Below are 23,085 nucleotides of genomic sequence, written 5' to 3' on the forward strand. Positions count from 1 at the left end.
AGGTCATCAAAATAAAGGGATTATAAACGTACTAATTTGGTTAAAAAGTTTGTGATTTTTTTTAAGCGCAACAATAATATAAAAGTATATAATAATGGGTATCATTTTAATCGTATTGACCCTCAGAATAAAGAACACATGTCATTTTTACCATAAATTGTACGGCGTGAAAACGAAACCTTCCAAAATTAGCAAAATTGCGTTTTTTGTTTTAATTTCCCCACAAAAATAGTGTTTTTTGGTTGCGCCATACATTTTATGATATAATGAGTGATGTCATTACAAAGGACAACTGGTCGCGCAAAAAACAAGCCCTCATACTAGTCTGTGGATGAAAATATAAAAGAGTTATGATTTTTAGAAGGCGAGGAGGAAAAAATGAAAACGTAAAAATTTAATTGTCTGAGTCCTTAAGGCCAAAATGGGCTGAGTCCTTAAGGGGTTTGTCACGATGCCGGCTGGCAGGTAGTGGACCCTCTGTGCCAGAGAGGGATTGGCGTGGACCGTGCTAGTGGACCGGTTCTAAGCCACTACTGGTTTTCACCAGAGCCCGCCGCAAAGCGGGATGGTCTTGCTGCGGCGGTAGTGACCAGGTCGTATCCACTAGCAACGGCTCACCTCTCTGGCTGCTGAAGATAGGCGCGGTACAAGGGAGTAGGCAGAAGCAAGGTCGGACGTAGCAGAAGGTCGGGGCAGGCAGCAAGGATCGTAGTCAGGGGCAACGGCAGAAGGTCTGGAAACACTGGCAAGGGACACACAAGGAACGCTTTCACTGGCACTAAGGCAACAAGATCCGGCAAGGGAGTGCAAGGGAAGTGAGGTAATATAGGGAGTGCACAGGTGATAACTCTAATTGGAACCACTGCGCCAATCAGCGGCGCAGTGGCCCTTTAAATCGCAGAGACCCGGCGCGCGCGCGCCCTAGGGAGCGGGGCCGCGCGCGCCGGGACAGAACAGACGGGGAGCGAGTCAGGTAGGAGAGCCGGGGTGCGCATCGCGAGCGGGCGCTACCCGCATCGCGAATCGCATCCCGGCTAGCAGCAGGATCGCAGCGCCCCGGGTCAGAGGACGTGACCGGGGCGCTGCAGCGGAGGAGGTGAAGCGAGCGCTCCGGGGAGGAGCGGGAACCCGGAGCGCTCGGCGTAACAGTACCCCCCCCCTTGGGTCTCCCCCTCTTCTTGGAGCCTGAGAACCTGAGGAGCAGACTTTTGTCAAGGATGTTGTCCTCAGGTTCCCAGGATCTCTCTTCAGGACCACAACCCTCCCAGTCTACTAAAAAAAAATTTTTTCCTCTGACCTTTTTGGTAGCCAAAATCTCCTTGACCGAGAAGACGTCCGAGGAGCCGGAAACAGGAGTGGGAGGAACAGATTTGGGAGAAAAACGGTTGAGGATGAGTGGTTTGAGAAGAGAGACGTGAAAGGCATTAGGGATACGAAGAGAAGGAGGAAGAAGAAGTTTATAAGAGACAGGATTAATTTGACACAGAATTTTGAAAGGACCAAGATAGCGTGGTCCCAACTTGTAGCTAGGGACACGGAAGCGGACATATTTAGCGGAGAGCCATACCTTGTCTCCAGGGGAAAAAACGGGGGGAGCTCTTCTTTTCTTATCCGCGAACCTCTTCATGCGTGAAGAAGCCTGTAAGAGAGAATTTTGGGTCTCTCTCCATATAATGGAAAGGTCACGAGAAATTTCATCCACAGCGGGCAGACCAGAGGGCAAGGGGGTAGGGAGGGGGGGAAGAGGGTGACGGCCGTACACCACGAAAAATGGGGATTTGGAGGAAGATTCAGAGACCCTGAAGTTATACGAGAATTCGGCCCATGGAAGGAGATCTGCCCAGTCATCCTGGCGGGAGGAAACAAAATGTCGCAAATAATCACCCAGGATCTGGTTAATTCTTTCTACTTGTCCATTGGACTGGGGATGATATGCAGAGGAAAAATTTAATTTAATCTTGAGTTGTTTACAGAGAGCTCTCCAGAATTTAGACACGAATTGGACCCCTCTATCCGAGACAATCTGCGTAGGCAACCCGTGAAGGCGAAAAATGTGTACAAAAAATTGTTTAGCCAACTGAGGCGCAGAAGGAAGACCAGGAAGAGGAATGAAATGTGCCATTTTGGAGAATCGATCAACGACCACCCAAATAACGGTGTTGCCACGGGAAGGGGGTAAATCAGTAATAAAATCCATACCAATCAGAGACCAAGGCTGTTCGGGGACAGGCAGAGGATGAAGAAAACCAGCGGGCTTCTGGCGAGGAGTCTTATCCCGGGCACAGATAGTGCAGGCTCGCACAAAGTCCCCAACATCCGTCTCCAGAGTCGGCCACCAATAGAAGCGGGAGATGAGTTGCACAGATTTCTTGATGCCCGCATGACCTGCGAGATGGGAGGAGTGACCCCATTTGAGGATTCCGAGGCGTTGGCGTGGAGAAACAAAGGTCTTTCCTGGAGGAGTCTGTCTGATGGAGGCAGGAGAAGTGGAGATCAGGCAGTCAGGTGGAATGATGTGTTGCGGAGGGAGATCAACTTCTGAGGCATCCGAGGAACGAGAGAGAGCATCGGCTCTAATGTTCTTATCGGCAGGACGAAAGTGAATCTCAAAATTAAATCGGGCAAAGAACAGAGACCACCGGGCCTGGCGAGGATTCAGCCGTTGGGCCGACTGGAGGTAGGAGAGGTTCTTGTGGTCGGTGTAGATAATAACAGGAAATCTTGATCCCTCCAGCAGATGCCTCCATTCCTCAAGTGCTAATTTAATGGCTAGAAGCTCTCGATCCCCGATGGAGTAGTTCCTCTCCGCTGGAGAGAAGGTCCTAGAGAAAAAACCACAAGTGACAGCATGCCCGGAAGGATTTTTTTGTAGAAGAACAGCTCCAGCTCCTACTGAGGAGGCATCAACCTCCAATAGGAAGGGTTTGGAAGGGTCAGGTCTGGAGAGCACGGGAGCCGAAGAAAAGGCGGACTTGAGTTGTTTAAAGGAGTCTTCTGCTTGAGGAGGCCAGGACTTGGGATCAGCATTTTTCTTGGTTAAAGCCACGATAGGAGCCACAATGGTAGAAAAATGTGGAATAAATTGCCTGTAATAATTGGCGAACCCCAAAAAGCGTTGGATAGCACGGAGTCCGGAGGGGCGTGGCCAATTTAAGACGGCAGAGAGTTTGTCTGGATCCATCTGTAGTCCCTGGCCAGAGACCAAATATCCTAGAAAAGGAAGAGATTGGCATTCAAACAGACATTTCTCAATTTTGGCATAGAGTTGGTTGTCACGAAGTCTCTGAAGAACCATACGGACATGCCGGCGGTGTTCCTCTAGATTGGCAGAAAAAATTAGGATATCGTCCAGATATACCACAACACAGGAGTATAATAGATCACGAAAAATTTCATTGACAAAGTCTTGGAAGACGGCAGGGGCATTGCACAGTCCAAAGGGCATGACCAGATACTCAAAGTGTCCATCTCTGGTGTTAAATGCCGTTTTCCACTCGTCCCCCTCTCTGATGCGGATGAGGTTATAGGCGCCTCTTAAGTCCAATTTAGTGAAGATGTGGGCACCTTGGAGGCGATCAAAGAGTTCAGAGATGAGGGGTAAGGGGTAGCGGTTCTTAACCGTGATTTTATTAAGACCGCGGTAGTCAATGCAAGGACGTAGGGAGCCATCTTTTTTGGAGACAAAGAAAAATCCGGCTCCGGCAGGAGAGGAGGATTTACGGATAAAGCCCCTTTTTAGATTCTCCTGGACGTATTCGGACATGGCAAGAGTCTCTGGAGCAGAGAGAGGATAAATTCTGCCCCGGGGTGGAGTAGTACCCGGGAGGAGGTCGATAGGGCAATCATAAGGCCTGTGAGGAGGTAGAGTCTCAGCTTGTTTTTTGCAGAAAACATCCGCGAAGTCCATATAGGCCTTGGGGAGACCGGTTACAGGAGGAACCACAGAGTTACGGCAAGGGTTACTGGGAACCGGTTTTAGACAGTTCTTGGAACAAGAGGACCCCCAACTCTTGATCTCCCCAGTGGACCAATCCAGGGTTGGGGAATGAAGTTGAAGCCAGGGAAGTCCAAGGAGAATCTCCGAGGTGCAATTGGGGAGGACCAAAAGTTCAATCCTCTCATGATGAGATCCGATGCTCATAAGAAGGGGCTCCGTGCGGAAACGTATGGTACAGTCCAATCTTTCATTATTTACACAATTGATGTAGAGGGGTCTGGCGAGACTGGTCACTGGGATGTTGAACCTGTTGACGAGAGAGGCCAAAATAAAATTTCCTGCAGAACCAGAGTCCAAGAAGGCCACTGTAGAGAAGGAGAAGGCAGAAGCAGACATCCGCACAGGCACAGTAAGACGTGGGGAAGCAGAGTAGACATCAAGGACTGTCTCACCTTTGTGCGGAGTCAGCGTACGTCTTTCCAGGCGGGGAGGACGGATAGGACAATCCCTCAGGAAGTGTTCGGTACTAGCACAGTACAGGCAGAGGTTCTCCATACGGCGTCGTGTCCTCTCTTGAGGTGTCAGGCGAGATCGGTCGACCTGCATAGCCTCCACGGCGGGAGGCACAGGAACAGATTGCAGGGGACCAGAGGAGAGAGGAGCCGAGGAGACGAAACGCCTCGTGCGAACAGAGTCCATATCTTGGCGGAGTTCCTGACGCCTTTCAGAAAAACGCATGTCAATGCGAGTGGCTAGGTGAATAAGTTCATGTAGATTAGCAGGAATTTCTCGTGCGGCCAGAACATCTTTAATGTTGCTGGATAGGCCTTTTTTGAAGGTCGCGCAGAGGGCCTCATTATTCCAGGACAATTCTGAAGCAAGTGTACGGAATTGTACGGCATACTCGCCAACGGAAGAATTACCCTGGACCAGGTTCAACAGGGCAGTCTCAGCAGAAGAGGCTCGGGCAGGTTCCTCAAAGACACTTCGGATTTCCGAGAAGAAGGAGTGTACTGAGGCAGTGACGGGGTCATTGCGGTCCCAGAGCGGTGTGGCCCATGACAGGGCTTTTCCGGACAGAAGACTGACTACGAAAGCCACCTTAGACCTTTCAGTGGGAAACAGGTCCGACATCATCTCCAGATGCAGGGAACATTGGGAAAGGAAGCCACGGCAAAACTTAGAGTCCCCATCAAACTTATCCGGCAAGGATAAGCGTATCCCAGGAGCGGCCACTCGCTGCGGAGGAGGTGCAGGAGCTGGCGGAGGAGATGACTGCTGAAGCTGTGGTAGCAACTGTTGTAGCATAACGGTCAGTTGAGACAGCTGTTGGCCTTGTTGCGCAATCTGTTGTGACTGCTGGGCGACCACCGTGGTGAGGTCAGCGACAACTGGCAGAGGAACTTCAGCGGGATCCATGGCCGGATCTACTGTCACGATGCCGGCTGGCAGGTAGTGGACCCTCTGTGCCAGAGAGGGATTGGCGTGGACCGTGCTAGTGGACCGGTTCTAAGCCACTACTGGTTTTCACCAGAGCCCGCCGCAAAGCGGGATGGTCTTGCTGCGGCGGTAGTGACCAGGTCGTATCCACTAGCAACGGCTCACCTCTCTGGCTGCTGAAGATAGGCGCGGTACAAGGGAGTAGGCAGAAGCAAGGTCGGACGTAGCAGAAGGTCGGGGCAGGCAGCAAGGATCGTAGTCAGGGGCAACGGCAGAAGGTCTGGAAACACTGGCAAGGGACACACAAGGAACGCTTTCACTGGCACTAAGGCAACAAGATCCGGCAAGGGAGTGCAAGGGAAGTGAGGTAATATAGGGAGTGCACAGGTGATAACTCTAATTGGAACCACTGCGCCAATCAGCGGCGCAGTGGCCCTTTAAATCGCAGAGACCCGGCGCGCGCGCGCCCTAGGGAGCGGGGCCGCGCGCGCCGGGACAGAACAGACGGGGAGCGAGTCAGGTAGGAGAGCCGGGGTGCGCATCGCGAGCGGGCGCTACCCGCATCGCGAATCGCATCCCGGCTAGCAGCAGGATCGCAGCGCCCCGGGTCAGAGGACGTGACCGGGGCGCTGCAGCGGAGGAGGTGAAGCGAGCGCTCCGGGGAGGAGCGGGAACCCGGAGCGCTCGGCGTAACAGGGTTAATGGCCTATGCCATTTTCAGCATACATATTTGGTGACACGGGGGTGCAAGGCAGACTTGTCAATTCCTGATGCAAGGGTACCGTTAGCCTATATACGGTCCGAGGTGGAGACAGCTTCTCATGGTCCAGGTACGGGGGCAAGAAACACACCGACTCCAGGTTACAGATAACTGTCCTTTACTGAGCAGGTGTAGATGGTACAACACAAAGTACGGAGCAGAGTAGAAGGGATGCAGTGTAACCCATGGGAGCCCTGTTGCCTTGCTGGGACTTATGGTGCTTTTTACCCACTTGAATTATTTAGATTTGTGATATCCCATGCTAACTAGGATTCTGATAAGGACCAATTACTAACTCCACCAGGGTATGACTCACCAACTCGTGTATGGGGGGAACACTTGCAGAATAACGGGGCTGAATTGATGAAAGATTTTCTTCAGGCTTCCCTTAGTATAACCACAATTCTTCCAACTCTTTTCCACACTGAACTAAGACTAGAACTGGACTGCTTTGGGCAACTCCCCCCCCCCCCTACACTATATACTGGAGAATTTGGGGGTTCCCATTGGGAAGACAGGGTCACCTGTTTACTCTGCATCTCCTTCTTAAAGGGGTACTCCTGTGAAAACCTTTTTTCTTTTAAATCAACTGGTGACAGAAAGTTAAACATATTTGTAAATTACTTCTATTAAAAAATCTTAATCCTTCCAGTACTTATTAGCTGCTAAATGCTGCAGAGGAAATTCCTTTCTTTTTGGAACACTGATGACATCACGAGCACAGTGCTCTCTGCTGAGATATCTGTCCATTTTAGCAACCATGCATAGCAGATGTATGTTAAGGGCAGCATGGTGGCTTAGTGGTTAGCACTGCTGCCTTGCAGTGCTGCTGAATTGGGTTCAAATCCCACTAAGGACAACAATAAATAAAGCGTTATTATTATAATAACGTCAGCAGAGAGAACTGTGCTCGTGATGTCATCAGAGAGCATTCCAAAAAGAAAAGAATTTCCTCTTTAGTATTCAGCAGCTAATAAGTACAGGAAGGATTAAGATTTTTTAATAGAAGTAATTTACAAATATGTTTAACTTTCTGCCACCAGTTTATTTAAAAGAAAAAAGGTTTTCACCGGAGTACCCCTTTAAAGGTGCAATACATAATTGGTACAAAATACAATGAATATAATAAAGTGCATGAACATAGTAAACATTATAACACAGAAGCAGCAGGCATGCCCGAGGAGATCCAGAGCCCACAGGACTGCCTTTGGTGCTGGGACACCACACATAAATATATGACGTACACATTTGCACTATAATGTTGCCCTATTCCCAAGCTCCCCTGAACCTACAAGCCAACAATTATACAAACATTAAAACATTAAATACCATAGCACATGTAAGCAAAGTGCAGGGGAATACAGATGCACACTGGTGGCCGGCCCACCGGTTCTGGTGAAAGGAGTAAATGCCTCAGGCCCAGGTACCAGCAGGGAACTGCACACATGGATTGGCTTGTTCAGTCAAACAAAGAAGACCGGGTCACATATTGGGTAAGATATAGACAAGAAATGTCGCACAGCTCTTCCTCCATAGGAAGGCAACAGTCTCTCTTATCAACACAACTTGTAAGGCTGTGGTTATTACACTCACAGCCTTTTAGGCTGATGCGCTGAGTAGATGTACTAGAATATGTAGTTGCTGCAATGGCTACTGAAGAAGATTTCTCCCTTCACCAACTGCAAGCTAGGGCCTCGACCAGGCATCCAAACTCACCTCTCCTGGAGTCCCTTTCATGGCATATTGATTACTTCATTAAACCCAATATGTGACCTGGTCTTCCTCGCGGTAGCATCAGTCTCTCTTTTTCTATAGTTATAGCAACCTTAAAAACTAAAACTTTGAACCAAGTATATAAAGAAAGGAACCCTCCTGGGAAAGGCAGGCACAATAGTGTCCTCCCAGGCAAGTAGCCCTATTGGCCAGGTAGATTCTTGACCTAGGAATAACTCTCCTAGTGCAATGACCAGCATCACTGGACAGGAGCACAAACAGCACTAATCTGCACAGCAATTGAAAAACATTCACATTTAACATTTTAAGAGACTGTGCTCTGGAAATTGTATATTAACCCCTTAAGGACGCAGCCCTTTTTCACCTTAAGGACTGAGCCCTTTTTCGCAATTCTGACCACCGTCGCTTTACGAATTAATAACGCGAAAACACTTTAACCAAATACTCTGATTCTGAGACTGTTTTTTCGGGACATATTCTACTTTATTTTGGTGGTAAATTTTTGGCGTTACTTGCATCCTTTTTGAGAGAAAAATCCCCAAATTTCATGAAAATTTTGAAAATTTAGCATTTTTCTAACTTTGAAGCTCTATACTTGTAAGGAAAATGGATATTCCCAATAAATTTTATTTTTATTCACAAATACAATATGTCCACTTTATGTTGGCATCATAAAATGGACATACTTTTGCTTTTTGAAAAAATTAGAGGGCTTCAAATTAGAGCAGCAATTCTCAAAAATTTCATGAAAATTGCTAAATCTGAAGGGACAGATATTACAGAACTACAACTCCCAGCATTCCTGGGCAGTCCAGGCATGCTGAGAGTTGTAGTTTGGCAACATCTGGAGGGCTACCGTTTGGGCACTCCAGATGTTGCAATACTACAACTCCCAGCATGCCCAGACATGCGCAAAACTCTGGAGTCTGGGCATGCTGGGAGTTGCAGTTTGGCCTTCCTAGTGGTTGCCACAGTAAAGATCGTTTCACTTTCAATCCCCCCCCCACCGTCGCTTCCCTACGTGAGCCAGGATCCAGCAGTCTCCAGTGAAGATCGGGTGTCCCCAGGCATCTTCTTTGCAGGTACCCAGCCTCCATTTTCTGTCCATGTTCCCCTCGACATCCAGGGGTGGGCAGAACGGGGGGTTGCCATGGCAACCCACTGTCCTGCTCTGCCATTGGTCAGAATCAGTTCTGACCAATGGCAGGGGATAGGAAGAGATCGCAGCACTGCGACCTCACTCCTAGCCCTCAGGATGATCGGGGTTGTCTCTGAAATAAAGTGCAACTCTTTTCAGCACATTAGGACTCAGAGCCTCTAAGGCCATAACTATCAATAGTGTATTTTCTATACATGTACACATGTATCTACCATAAAGTTGCATACTACTGACACTGCTTTTGACAAGAGGGGCTCTAGCCTAAATGACGTAGCATAGTCTGAGGACTTAGACTAGAAGTTAGCACGATTACACATATAACTAACAAAAGAGCCATATTTTAGTAAAATATAAAAAATTGTGATATAAGAAAAGCCCAAGCTACTGAGGGGGATGTCTCGTTCATGTCTTAATATACTATGTATTAAAAGAATATATGTAAAGACAATAGGTAGCAATGTAGCAAATGTTTTTAAATAGATATTCCACCTTGATCTTGGCTTGTTTACTGCCGGCAGCACTACAAACATGACACATTTGCATATGATAAAAGTCTCTTCTCTCCCAACAGATGTTCCAGTACATAGATTTCGTCTTTACTAACAAGACCTTGTGCATTAAATATGCATGAGGCTCAATTGTCCCTTTGTCTGTTACAAGTGAATCTATCATGCAGACACACATGAGAGAGAGTAAACAAGAATTAGTTATTCTCAGGGCGTTAATGCAGAAAAATAATTAATTATACATAGCTTAATTATATTTTAAGGAAATACAAATCTATCTTGAACTTGAATTACACAGGCTAATTGTTAGGAGTCACGCCGTGGCCAGACATGCTGGCCGCACTCCTTCTCCGCTGCCCCGCGCGGTCTGTGCTGCGATTCGCATTCTGTGATTTGATCTAGCCCAGCCCACTGACCGTTACCTTCCCTGTTGTCCCCTCTGTTCTTCCTGCCTGCCAGCACGCAAATCCCCACCTTCCAGGGCACGCATGAGCCGGCTCTCTGAAATTTAAAGGGCCAGTACGCCACTAATTGGTCCTTGTTGTTTCCTGCCCCTATATATGTCTGCACTTCCTTTAAACCCTGCTGGGTCTTTGTGCCCCACAGCCTTAGAGAAAGCGTTCCATACTTGTGTTCTGCCTTACTGTGTACCTGACCACCTTGCTACGTTTCCTGACCACGCTCCAGTGCTGCCTGTCCCCACCTTCCTGCCTTTCCCCGATTAAGAGTTTGCCTTATACTTCCTGTGCCACGCTTCACCTCAGCAGCCTGTGTGGACGAGTCGTATCAGGGGTAGCGACCTGTGTGCCACGTGCCACAGCAAGTCCATCCTGCTTTGAGACGGCCCACGCCATCATCCACAAAGGCTCAGCGGATCCACTTCATCACTGCCGTTACAGTAAGATTCGGCCATGGATCCCGCTGAGGTGCCTTGGTCTAACATTGCTGATCTCACCACCCTCGTGGCTCAATAGTCGTAGCAGCTAGCTCATCAAGCACAACAATTGAATCAATTATCCGCTATGATGCAGCAGCTCCTCTCCGTTCAACAGCCGCAGCAGCCTCAACCTGTTCCAGTGGCTCCTTAGGTGTTTGCAGCTTTCATGGTCTCCGTCGGCTCCAAGCTACGTATGTCACTGCAGACAAAGTACGAAGGGGATCCAAAATTGTGCAGAGGGTTTGTGACTCAGTGTTCCATGCATCTAGAATTAATGGCTGACCAGTTACCGACTAAGCGAGCTAAGGTGGCATTTGTGGTCAGTCTACTCTCTGGAAAGGCCTGGCCTGGGCTACTCCTCTCTGGGACCAAAATGATCCTGTATCTTCCAACTTGAAAGCCTTCCTCTTAGCATTCCGCAGGGTTTTTGAAGAGCCTGCACAGGCCTCATCTGCTGAAACCGGACTACTGAACCTCCACCAAGGGGAATCTACTGTTGGTGACTACTCGGTCCAGTTCCGCACCCTTGCCTCTGAATTGGCCTGGAATGAAGAGGCCCTGTGTGCTACCTTTAAAAAAGTACTTTCCAGTAGAGTGAAGGATGCTCTCGCTACATGAGATCCTCCATCTTCCCTGAGTGACCTCATTCAGTTATCCACTCGAATAGATGTGTGATTTGCCGAGAGGCAGGAGGAACTTCGCCAGGAACGTGAACCAGTTCAGACACTTTGTCCTCTCCGTTTAGCGCCTGTGTTCCAGCAGCCACCTCAACCACCCGCTTTGCCGAAGAAGCTATGCAGGTGGATCGTGGCAGTCTAACACTGCAGGAGAGGTTCCGCCGAATAAATGAAAATTTGTGTCTCAACTGTGCCAGCCCAGAGCATTTCCTCAAAGATTGTCCTTTGCGACCTCCACATCCGGGAAACGCACGCACCTAGGAAACAAGGGAGAGGCGTCCCTAGGTGTGAATTCCACCTCACCTCGAGTGACTTTACCGGTTCAAGTCTATATCCCTACCGGAGCATCATTCCACGCCACAGCCTTCCTGGATTCAGGATCTGGTGGAAACTTTATCAAAGCCTCCCTGGTCCATGAACACCGTCTCCCGGTCACATGGCTCATTATGCCTTTGTACATCTCCTCCATCAATGGAGAATGCCTGAACTGAACCACTTTTGTTGCAAGTGGGAGTTTTGCGCAAGGAGAAGATCGAGTTCTATGTTCTTCCTCATTGTACTTCGGAGCTTCTTCTCGGCCTCCCTTGGCTACAACATCACACCCCAGCTCTAGATTGGCAAACTGGTGAGATCACCTGCTGGGGATTCTACTGCCAGAACCACTTTCTGGCAACTCCACTACCCAAGAGTGTCTTGCCGTCTCCTTGCCTGCCAGCTCTGCCTCTTCCTTATCAGGACTAATCTGATGTCTTCTGCGAAAAGCAGGCTGAGAGTCTTCCTCCACATCGGCCTTATGATTGCCCGATTGATCTTCTGCCAGGGACTCTGCCTCCTCGGGGAAGAATCTATCCCTTGTCAGTTCCCGAAACGCAAGCCATGGCACAATACATAAAGGAGAATCTCCAGAAGGGCTTCATCCGGAAGTCCTCATCCCCTGCAAGTGCTGGATTCTTCTTTGAAGAAAAGAAGGACGGGTCTCTCCATCCTTGTATTGATTACCGAGGACTTAATAAGATCGCAATAAAAAAACGGTACCCCTTACCTTTGATTTCTGAGCTCTTTGATCGCTTGCAGGGTGCCAAGGTCTTCTCTAAGTTAGATCTGCGAGGAACATACAGTGGGGATCAAAAGTTTGGGCACCCCAGGTAGAAATTTTTATTAATGTGCATAAAGAAGTCAAGGAAAGATGGAAAAATCTCCAAAAGGCATCAAATTACAGATTAGACATTCTTATAATATGTCAATAAAAGTTAGATTTTATTTCCACCATTTACACTTTCAAAATAACAGAAAACCAAAAAATTGGCGTTTTCAAAAGTTTGGGCACCCTGCAGAGTTAATATCTTGTACTGCCCCCTTTGGCAAGTATCACAGCTTGTAAAAGCTTCTTTTGGTTAGCCAAGTGTCTTTCAATTCTTGTTTGAGGTATCTTTGCACATTCTTCCTTACAAAAGATTTCCAGTTCTTTGAGATTTCTGGGCTGTCTGTCACGCACTGCTCTTTTAAGGTCTATCCACAGATTTTCAATTATGTTGAGGTCAGGAGATTGTGAAGGCCATGGCAAAACCTTCAGTTTACGCCTCTTGATGTAATCCCCCGTGGATTTCGAGGTGTGTTTAGGATCATTATCCATTTGTAGAAGCCATCCTATCTTTAACTTCAGCTTTATCACAGATGGCATCAAGTTAGCATCCAAAATTTGCTGAAATTTTATTGAATCCATTTTTCCTTCTACTCCTGAGATGTTCCCTGTGCCACTGGCTGCAATACATCCCCAAAGCATGATTGATCCACCCCCATGCTTAACAGTTGGACAGAGGTTCTTTTCATTAAATTCTGTTCCCCTTCTTCTCCAAATGTACCTTTGCTCATTCCGGCCAAAAAGTTCAATTTTAACCTCATCGGTCCACAGAACTTGTTTCCAAAATGCATCAGGCTTGTCTATATGTTCATTTGCAAGGTTCAAACACTGATTTTTGTGGTGAGGAAGTAGAAGAGGTTTTCTTCTGATGACTCTTGTATGAAGACCATATTTGTACAAGTATCTCTTTATAGTGGAATAGTGTACCACAACTCCAGTGTCTGCCAGATCTTTCTGGAGGGATTGTGCAGTCAAACGTGGGTTTTGAATTGTTTTTCTCACAATCCTGCGAGCTGTTCTGTCTGATATTTTTCTTGGTCTTCCAGATCTTGCCTTAACTTCCACTGTTCCTGATGACTGCCATTTCTTAATTATATTCCGAACAGAGGATATTGACATCTGAAAATATCTTCTTATAGCCTTCTCCAGCGTTGTGAGCGTCAACTATTTTCAGTTTCAGATTTCTAGACAACTGCTTAGAAAAACCCATGGTGCTGATTAAAGGGGCAAGGTCAGATGAGTCTGGGCATTTAAAATCACCTGGTCTTCCCAGATGAAGATTGAGAACAATCCATGACACTGGCAGGTCTCAGCTTTGCAAAGGGGGCAGTGCATGCTCTAAATTCTGCAGGGTGCCCAAACTTTTTCAGACGCCATTTTTGTTTTCTGTTTTTTTGAAAGTGTAAATGATGGAAATAAAATCTAACTTTTGTTGACATATTATAAGAATGTCTAATCTGTATTTTGATGCCTTTTGGAGATTTTTCCATCTTTCCTTGGCTTCTTTATGCACAATACAAATTTTTACCTGGTGTGCCCAAACGTTTGATCCCCACTGTACAACCTCATCAGAATTTGGGAAGGAGATGAATGGAAGACAGCCTTTAATACCTGTGATGGGCACTTTGGGTACCTTGTGATGCCATTTGGTCTCTGTAACGCCCCGGCTGTTTTCCAAGAATTCGTCAATGAGATCTTCCGTGATCTTCTCTACAAATGTGTCGTGCCTCGACCTGCGGGCTATACAATGCTTTCTGAGGTTTGCCAATTATTATCGGCAGTTTATTCCACACTTCTCCTCCTAGGTTGCTCCAATAGTGGCTCTTACTAAGATGAACAGTAACTCCAAATCCTGGCCTCTTGAGGCCGAAGAAACCTTCTCTTGATTGAAATCGGTGTTTGCCTCTGCTCCAGTTTTATCGAGACCTGACCAGAAAAACCCTTCTTCCTCGAAGTAGATGCCTCTTTGGTAGGAGCTGGAGCTATTCTTACCCAAAAGACCTCCAGGGGTAAAACTGTGACTTGGGTTTTTTTCTCCAAGACCTTTTCGCCTGCCAAGAGGAATTATTCCATTGAAGATTGTGAACTATTGGCCATTAAGCTCGCCTTGGAAGAATGGCGTCACCTACTCGAAGGCTCTACTCATCCAGTCAGTATCAACACAGACCATAAGAACCTTTTGTACCTTTAGTCCGCTCAGCATCTAAACCCCCGCAAGGCCAGGTGGTCTCTTTTCTTCTCCAGATTCAATTTCCAAATCCATTTTCGGCCCGCGGAAAAGAATATCAATGCTCTCTCCAGGGCTTCTGATGTGGTGGGTCTGGACTTCTCCCCTCGGCACATAGTGCCTCCTGCATGTTTGGTCTCTGCCGCACCTCTTGACCTACAGCAAGTTCCACCTGGGAAGTCTTTTGTACCTTCCCGCCTTAGAATTAAGGTATTGAATTGGGGACATTCTTCTCTCTTGGCCGGGCACCCCGGAATTCGAAAGTCTACTCAGATCATCTCTTGTCATTATTGGTGGCCGAACTTGGAACACGATGTTTCTGTTTTTTCCCATCCTGTACTATTTATGCCAGAGACAAGACTTCACTTCTTAAACCTGAAGGTCTTCTTCAACCTTTGCCCATTCCAGAGTGCCCTTGGACACACATCGCCATGGACTTTTAACTGACCTACCATCCTCCTCTAACAACACAGTCATCTGCTTTGTCACAGATTGTTTCTCCAAAATGTCCTATTTTGTTCCTTTGTCTGGACTTCCCTCTGCTCCTCAGCTGGTGGATGAATTCTTCAGGCATATTTTTCATTTACATGTTTTGCCGTTACACATTGTCTCTGACCAAGGGGTCCAATTTGTCTCCAAGTTATGGCGGGCGCTCTGTTCTTACCTCAAAGTCAAGTTGGATTTTTCTTCTGCATATCACCCACAGACTAATGGACAGGTAGAGCGGGTGAATCAAATTCTGGTTGATCACCTCCATCATTTTGTCTCCGCACAACAGGACAATTGGGCTAATTTGCTACCATGGGCTGAATTTTCCTATAATCACCGGGACACTGAGTCTACTGAAAAGTCTCCGTTCTTCATTGTTTATGGCCGCCATCCATGCCCTCCTCTTCCTCTACCCACTTCTTCTGGCATACCTGCCGTGGTTGACCAGGTCCAGAATTTCTTGGCTATTTGGCGGTCCTTGGAACACGCCACTGCCTTCATGAAGTCTCATGCCTATAAGAGAAGAAGATCGCCTCCGATCTTCTTTCCTGGAGATAAAGTCTGGCTGTCTGCTAAATATGTTTGACTGAAGATCCCCAGCTACAAACTTGGTCCTTGGTTCCTGGGTTCTTTAAAAATTTTATGTCAAATTAACTCGGTCTCCTATAAGCTCTGCCTCCCTCCTTCCCTTCGCATAACGAATTCCTTCCATGTGTCTTTCCTTAAAGGGGTATTCCAGCATTTTTTTTTGTTTGACTATGCTACAGGGGCTTTAAAGTTAGTGCAGTTCCTAATATAGTGTCTGTACCTGTGTGTGATGGTTTTCTCACAAGTCTTCTGTGATTTTCACCCCAATATTTATTTTTAACAGCATACAAAATGACTGTCTCATATTTTTCCCATGTTGCAATGCGGCCGAGACCTGACTCACTAGTCAGCTGATGACAGAGAGCCTGTCTGCTTCAATGGGTGGAAGGATCACTTGGTGGGAGAGAGATCAAACTGCAACTAATGCAACAGCTGTAGGCATCCTGATTGAAAACCACAGGTCTTTGAATGGATGCAGCTCATATATGTTTCAATGGGTGGGGTGGCTGATATGTGGGAGGGAGGAAAATGGAATTGTGGGATTTGTAGTCAAAAAAAGAAAAGTCAAACAGGTAATACCAGTTCACAAAAAGCTAGCCACAGTGTTATGGTAATCTCACAACATAGCCATTTAGCCCCACATAAAGTGCAGATCCTTCCTAAGAATGTCCATTACTGCCTGCCAGGTACATACTAAAATCACCTTATGGTGGATAACCCCTTTAACCCCTTAAGGACTCAGGGTTTTTCCGTTTTTGCACTTTCGTTTTTTCCTCCATACCTTTTAAAAATCATAACCCTTTCAATTTTCCACCTAAAAATCCATATTATGGCTTATTTTTTGCGTCGCCAATTCTACTTTGCAGTGACATTAGTCATTTTACCCAAAAATGCACGGCGAAACGGAAAAAAAATCATTGTGCGACAAAATCGAAAAAAAAACGCCATTTTGTAACTTTTGGGGGCTTCCATTTCTACGCAGTACATATTTCGGTAAAAATTACACCTTATCATTATTCTGTAGGTCCATACGGTTAAAATGATACCCTACTTATATAGGTTTGATTTTGTTGCACTTCTGGAAAAAATCATAACTACATGCAGGAAAATTTATACGTTTAAAAATGTCATCTTCTGACCCCTATAACTTTTTTATTTTTCCACGTACGGGGCGGTATGAGGACTCATTTTTTGCGCCGTGATCTGAAGTTTTTATCGGTATGATTTTTGTTTTGATCTGACTTTTTGATCACTTTTTATTCATTTTTTAATGGTATAAAAAGTGACCAAAATACGCTTTTTTGGACTTTGGAATTTTTTTGCGCGTACGCCATTGACCGTATGGCTTAATTAATTATATATTTTTATAGTTCGGACATTTACGCACACGGCGATACCACATATGTTTATTGTTTATTTTTTTTTACACTGTTTTATTTTTTTTATGGGAAAAGGGGGGTGATTCAAACTTTTATTAGGGAAGGGGTTAAATGACCTTTATTAACACTTTTTTTTTAAAATTTTTTTTTGCAGTGTTATAGGTCCCATAGGGACCTATAACACTGCACACACTGATCTTCTACACAGATCACAGGCGTGTATTAACACGCCTGTGATCAGTGTTATCGGCGCTTGACTGCTCCTGCCTGGATCTCAGGCACGGAGCAGTCATTCGCCGATCGGACACCGGGGAGGCAGGTAAGGTCCCTCCCGGTGTCCGGTCAGCTGTTCGGGACGCCGCGATTTCACCGCGGCGGTCCCGAACAGCCCCACTGAGCAGCCGGGTCACTTTCAGTTTCACTTTAGAAGCGTCGGTCAGCTTTGACCGCCGCTTCTAAAGGGTTAATACCGCACATCGCCGCGATCGGCGATGTGTGGTATTAGCCGCAGGCCGTTGATTAGCGCCGGGACCGACGCGATATGATGCGGGATCGCAGCGCGATCCCGCTTCATATCGCCGGAGCCGGCGCAGGACGTAAATATACGTCCTACGTCGTTAAGGGGTTAAAGGGGTACTCCGGCGCTAAGACATATTATCCCCTATCCAAAGGATAGGGGATAAGATGCCTGATCGCGGGGGTCCCGCCACTGGGGACCCCCGTGATCTTGCACGCAGCACCCCGTTGCAATCAGTCATGCCCCCTCCCATAGGCTTGCATTGAGGGGGCGGAGCGTGACATCACATGGGGGCGGGGCGGTGACGTCACACTGCTCCGGCCCCGTGATTGCCAGTAATCAGACCCGGAGTGAACATGCTCCGGGGACTGATTGTATCGGGGTGCTGCGTGCAAGATCACGGGGGTCCCCAGTGGCGGGACCCCCGCGATCAGGCATCTTATCGCCGGAGTACCCCTTTAAGCAACTAGTCCTCAACCGTTTCTCCTGAGGTGAAGTCTCTCCTACTCCTGTTTCCGGCACAGCCGATGTCTTTGAAGTTAAAGAGATTCTGGCCACCAAGACCATCAGGAGGAAATGGTACTTCCTGGTTGATTGGAAGGGTTTTGGTCCTGAGGAGAGGTCCTGGGAACCTGAGGAGAACATCTTCGCCCAGGATCTGGTACTCAGGTTTCTCCGGCCTAAAAAGAGGGGGTTACTGTTAGGAGTCGCGCCGCGGCCAGGCATGCTGGCTGCAGATGCACTCCTTCTCCGCTGCCCGGCATGGTCTGTGCTGCAATTCGCATCCTGAGATGCGATCACACCCAGCCCACTGCCCGTTACCTTCCCGGTCGTCCCGTGTCTCCTCTGTTCTTCCTGCAAGCCGGCACACGCATCCCCTCCTCCTAGGGCGTATTTAAAGAGCCCTCTCTGATATTTAAAGAGCCAGTATGCCACTAATTGGTCCTTGTTGTTTCCTTCTTACTTTAACCCTTGCCAGATCTTTGTGCCCCACAGCCTTAGAGAAAGCGTTCCATACTTGTGTTCTGCATTACTATGTACCGGACCACCTTGCTACGTTTCCTGACCATGCTCCAGTGCCGCCTGTCCTGACCTTCCTGCCTTTCCCCAACAACGAATTTGCTTCCTGTTCCACGCTTCACCTCGGCAGCCTGTGTGGACGAGTCGTATCAGGGGTAGCGACCTGGGTGCCACCTGCCGCAGCAAGTCCACCCCGCTTTGCGGCGAGCTCTAGTGAAAACCAGTGGCACCTTAGACTCTGCTCCCTGGTACGGCCCACGCCATTACACTAATGATGTTGTCTAGCAAGTCTATTACAAGATTCAAATATTGTGCAGGAAGGACCATACGAACAATCGCTATATCGTCATTTGACGAGTAATGTTTTATAATGTCTACAATATCTACTTTAAAGCTAATAGCTCAGATTTTACTTTGCAAACTGTGATCACATCGTGTTATTGCTGTTTAACGTATACATGCTAACGAATGCTAAAAATGGATGCCATAGTACATAATCTGTGCATAATCTGCACTATGGATGCCATAGTACATTGACTTACATTAAAAAAAACTAACAAACAAAGGAAAAACATTTGATTCTACTGATTCTACCCAGTGCACTTTTCGGTAAAAATTACACCTTATCTTCATTCTGTAGGTCCATATGATTACAAGGGCACCTAATTTATATAGCTTTTATTTTATTTACTATTTATTTTATTAAAAAAAAATAATTATATGCATCAAAATTTGTATGTTTAAAATTGTCATCTCCTGACCCCTATAATTTGTTATTTTTTCTGTATACGGGGATGTATGAGGGCTCCTTTTTTGTGCTGTGATCTGAAGTTTTTATTGGTATCATTTTTGTTTTGATGGGACTTTTTGATCATTTTTTTTATACATTTTTTAAGGGTATGGAAAGTGACCAAAAATATGCAATTTTGGACTTTGGTATTTTTTTATGTAAACGCCATTGACCGTGCGGTTTAATTAACGTTATATTTTTATAATTCGTACATTTGCGCACACAGCGATACCACAAATGTTTATTTTTATTTTGTTTACATATTTTTGGGGAAAAGGAGGGTTATTCACACTTTTAATCCCTTAACGACAATGGACGTGAATCTACATCATGGTGACGTGGTACTTAACGCACCATGATGTACATTTACGCACCCCCCATGATCGCGAGCACCGGAGCAGCCAGGCACCCGCCGGTAAAGCGGACATCCACGATCGTGCGGATGTCCGCCATTAACCCCTCAGATGCCGTGATCAATACAGATCACAGCATCTGCGGCAGTGCGGTACTTTGAATGGATGATCGGATCACCCGCAGCGCTACCGTGGGGATCCGATCATCCAGCATGGCGGCCGGAGGTCCCCTCACCTGGCTCTGGCCATCTCCAAGGGGTCTTCTGCTCTGGTCTGAGATCGAGCAGACCAAAGCAGAAGATCACCGATAATACTGATCAGTGCTATGTCCTATACATAGCACTGAACAGTATTAGCAATGAAATGATTGCTATGAATAAGTCCCCTATGGGGATAAAAAAAAGTGTAAAAAAAATAAATAAAAGTAAAAAAAATGTAAAATAAAAAAGTAAAAAAATGTGAAAAATCCCCTCCCCCAATAAAACAGTAAAACGTCCGTTTTTCCCATTTACCCGCCAAAAAAACGAAAAAAATTATTAATACACATATTTGGTATTGCCACGTGCGTAAAAGTCTGAACTATTAAAATATATTGTTAATTATCCCGTACGGTGAACGACGTAAACGTAAAAAAATTTAAAAAGTCCAAAATTGCAGCTTTTTTGTCACATTTTATCCCAAAAATTTTTATAAAACATTTATAAAAAGTAAAACCTAAGAAAAAGTGGTACTGATAAAAACTACAGATCATGGCGCAAAAAATGAGCCCTCATATCGCCCCATAATACAGAAAAATTAGAAAGTTATAGGTGGTCAAAACAGGGCAATTTCAAACATACTAATTTTGTTAAAATTTGATTTTTTTTAAGCGGTACAATTATAAAAAAGAAAAGCATATAACATGGGTATCATTTTAATTGTATTGACCCACATATTGACATGTCATTTTTACCGGAAAGTGTACAGCGTGAAAACAAAACCTTCCAAAATTTGCTAAATTGCAGTTTTCTTTTCAATTTTCCCACATAAATAGTATTTGTTTGGTTGCGCCGTACATTTTATGGTAAAATAAGTGATGTTATTACAAAGTACAATTGGTGATGCAAAAAACAAGCCCTCATATGGGTCTGTGGATTGAAATATAAGAGAGTTATGATTTTTAGAAGGCGAGGAGGAAAAAGCTAAAATGCTAAAATAAAATTGGTCTGGTCCTTAAGGCCAAAATGGGCCTGGTCCTTAAAGGGGTACTTCGGTGGTTAATTTTTTTGACTATATGGCATCGTCTTTGTAAGTTTTGTTGTTTTGCAATATACATGTGTTATATGTTTTGGCAGCATGTGTGTGTTTTTCTTACCTGTTTGTTGATCAGGAAGTTCTGTAGTTCAGAGGGTTTTCTTTTACTGTTGTCCACAGTTCTGAGTCTGTTGTGGACAAGATGTCACAGCTTTTTTTTTTCTCTGTCTGCATGATTACAATGAGCCACGCCCCCTCATCTCATCCAGCTGAGTACACAGCTCCTCACCTCCCCTCCCCCCTGTATTCTAAGGACACAGGTCTGCACAGGAGAAGGACATCACAGAGAACATAAGTGTTATCTGAAGGGGGGGATGAGAAGGTGCAGGGGCTGGGGATGTATGGACTGCAGGGGAATAAATCTCATACTGGGAATGATCTCTATGGGGGAGATTTATCAAAACCTGTGCAGAGGAAAACTTGCCCAGTTGCCCATAGCAACCAATCAGATTGCTTCTTTCATTTTTCACAGGCCTTCATTAAAATGAAAGCAGCAAGCTGATTGGTTGCTATGGGCAACTGGGCAAGTTTTCCTCTACACAGGTTTTGATAAATCTCCCCCTATATGTGAAGGGGGAGGGGGGGTCTCCTGAATGACACATGCTGGGAGTTGTAGTCCCTGTTGTGTGTGTGTATGCTAGTGTTTACAAATCAATGTGCCTCCAGCTGTTGCAAAACTACAACTCCCAGCATGCCCTGACAGACTTTGGGCATGCTGGGAGTTGTAGATTTGCAACAACTGGAGGCACACTGGTTGGGAAACACTGTTCTAGCCTATTCAGCATACACATCATGTTACACCAGTGTTTCCCAACCAGTGTGCCTCCAGCTGTTGCAAAACTACAACTCCTAGCATGCCCAAAGGCTGTTAGGGCATGCTGGGAGTTGTAGTTTTGCAACACCTGGAGGCACCCTGGTTGAGAAACATTGATGTATGCCCTACAGAGGTGTGGTCAACTAGAACCCCCAGGAGACTACAGAGGCAGCATGCTGGTGTTATACTGAAGACTCCTGAATGACACATGCTGGGAGTTGTAGTCCCTTTTGTCTGTGTATGCCAGTGTATCCCAACCAAGGCTGATTATATTAGTGTGCTGGCTGTGTATAAGGGGGATGACCCGAGAAAATAGTAGGATAGGTAAAGGGCGGAACAAAAAAAAAAAGAAAAGGAGCTGCCCCAAACCTTGTAGTTTTGTAGTTTTCAGCACAGCAAGAAACAGGAAATAGAAGCAAAGATAGGAAAGCAAAGAGGGGGATAAAAAGACAACAAAGAACGGAAATAGAGTTGCCTAAACAACAAGAATAGAAATGAAACAAAACAAATAGGGTAAGTCAAAAATGGAAAAACACGTTGACCACCGGAGTACCCCTTTAACCCCTTAAGGACCAGGGGTTTTTCCGTTTTTGCATTTTCGTTTTTTCCTCCTTGCCTTTAAAAAATCATAACTCTTTCAATTTTGCACCTAAAAATCCATAAGTTGACCAATTCTACTTTGTAATGACGTCAGTCATTTTTCCCAAAAATCTACGGCGAAACGGGGAAAAAAATCATTATGAGACAATATTGAAAAAAAACGCCATTTTGTAACTTTTGGGGGCTTCTGTTTCTACGTAGTACATTTTTCAGTAAAAATTACACCTTATCTTTATTCTGTAGGTCCATAAGATTAAAATGATACCCTACTTATATAGGTTTGATTTTGTCGGACTTCTGGAAAAAAATCATAACTACATGCAGGAAAATTAATACGTTTAAAATTGTCATCTTTTGACCCCTATAACTTTTTTATTTTTCCGCATATGGGGCGGTATGAGGGCTCATTTTTTGCGCTGTGATCTGAAGTTTTTAGCGGTATAATTTTTGCATTGATAGGCCTTATTGATTTTTATTCATTTTTTCATGAAGTAAAAAGTGACCAAAAATGCACTATTTTGGACTCTGGAATTTTTTTGGGCCTACGCCATTGACCGTGCGGTTTAATTAACGATTTATTTTTATAATTCGGACATTTCCGCACGTGTCGATACCATATATGTTTATTTTTATTTACACTGTATTTTTTATGGGAAAAGAGTGGTGATTCAAACTTTTAATAGGGGAGGGGTTAAATGATCTTTATTAACTTTTTTTTTGCAAT

At 45.7% G+C, this 23,085-nt stretch overlaps 2 protein-coding genes across 3 annotated transcripts in view; one reads left to right on the forward strand and one right to left on the reverse strand.

Moving 5' to 3' along the window:
* Nucleotides 1-23,085, reverse strand: part of RHPN2 (rhophilin Rho GTPase binding protein 2) — a 147,006-nt gene that overhangs the window by 110,148 nt on the left and 13,773 nt on the right. The window contains exon 1 of one of the 2 annotated variants that reach the window (XM_056525759.1): nt 21,009-21,297. The exons of the other annotated variant lie outside the window; for it this stretch is intronic. The gene's annotated coding sequence lies outside the window, so the exon portion shown is untranslated. Of the gene's footprint in view, nt 1-21,008; nt 21,298-23,085 lie in introns of those variants that run through there. 2 annotated transcript variants of the gene reach the window in all.
* Nucleotides 1-23,085, forward strand: part of GPATCH1 (G-patch domain containing 1) — a 193,707-nt gene that overhangs the window by 72,279 nt on the left and 98,343 nt on the right. The gene's annotated exons all lie outside the window — the stretch shown is intronic.

This window comes from Hyla sarda, chromosome 6 (assembly GCF_029499605.1).
Source record: "Hyla sarda isolate aHylSar1 chromosome 6, aHylSar1.hap1, whole genome shotgun sequence".
NCBI lineage: Eukaryota > Metazoa > Chordata > Amphibia > Anura > Hylidae > Hyla > Hyla sarda.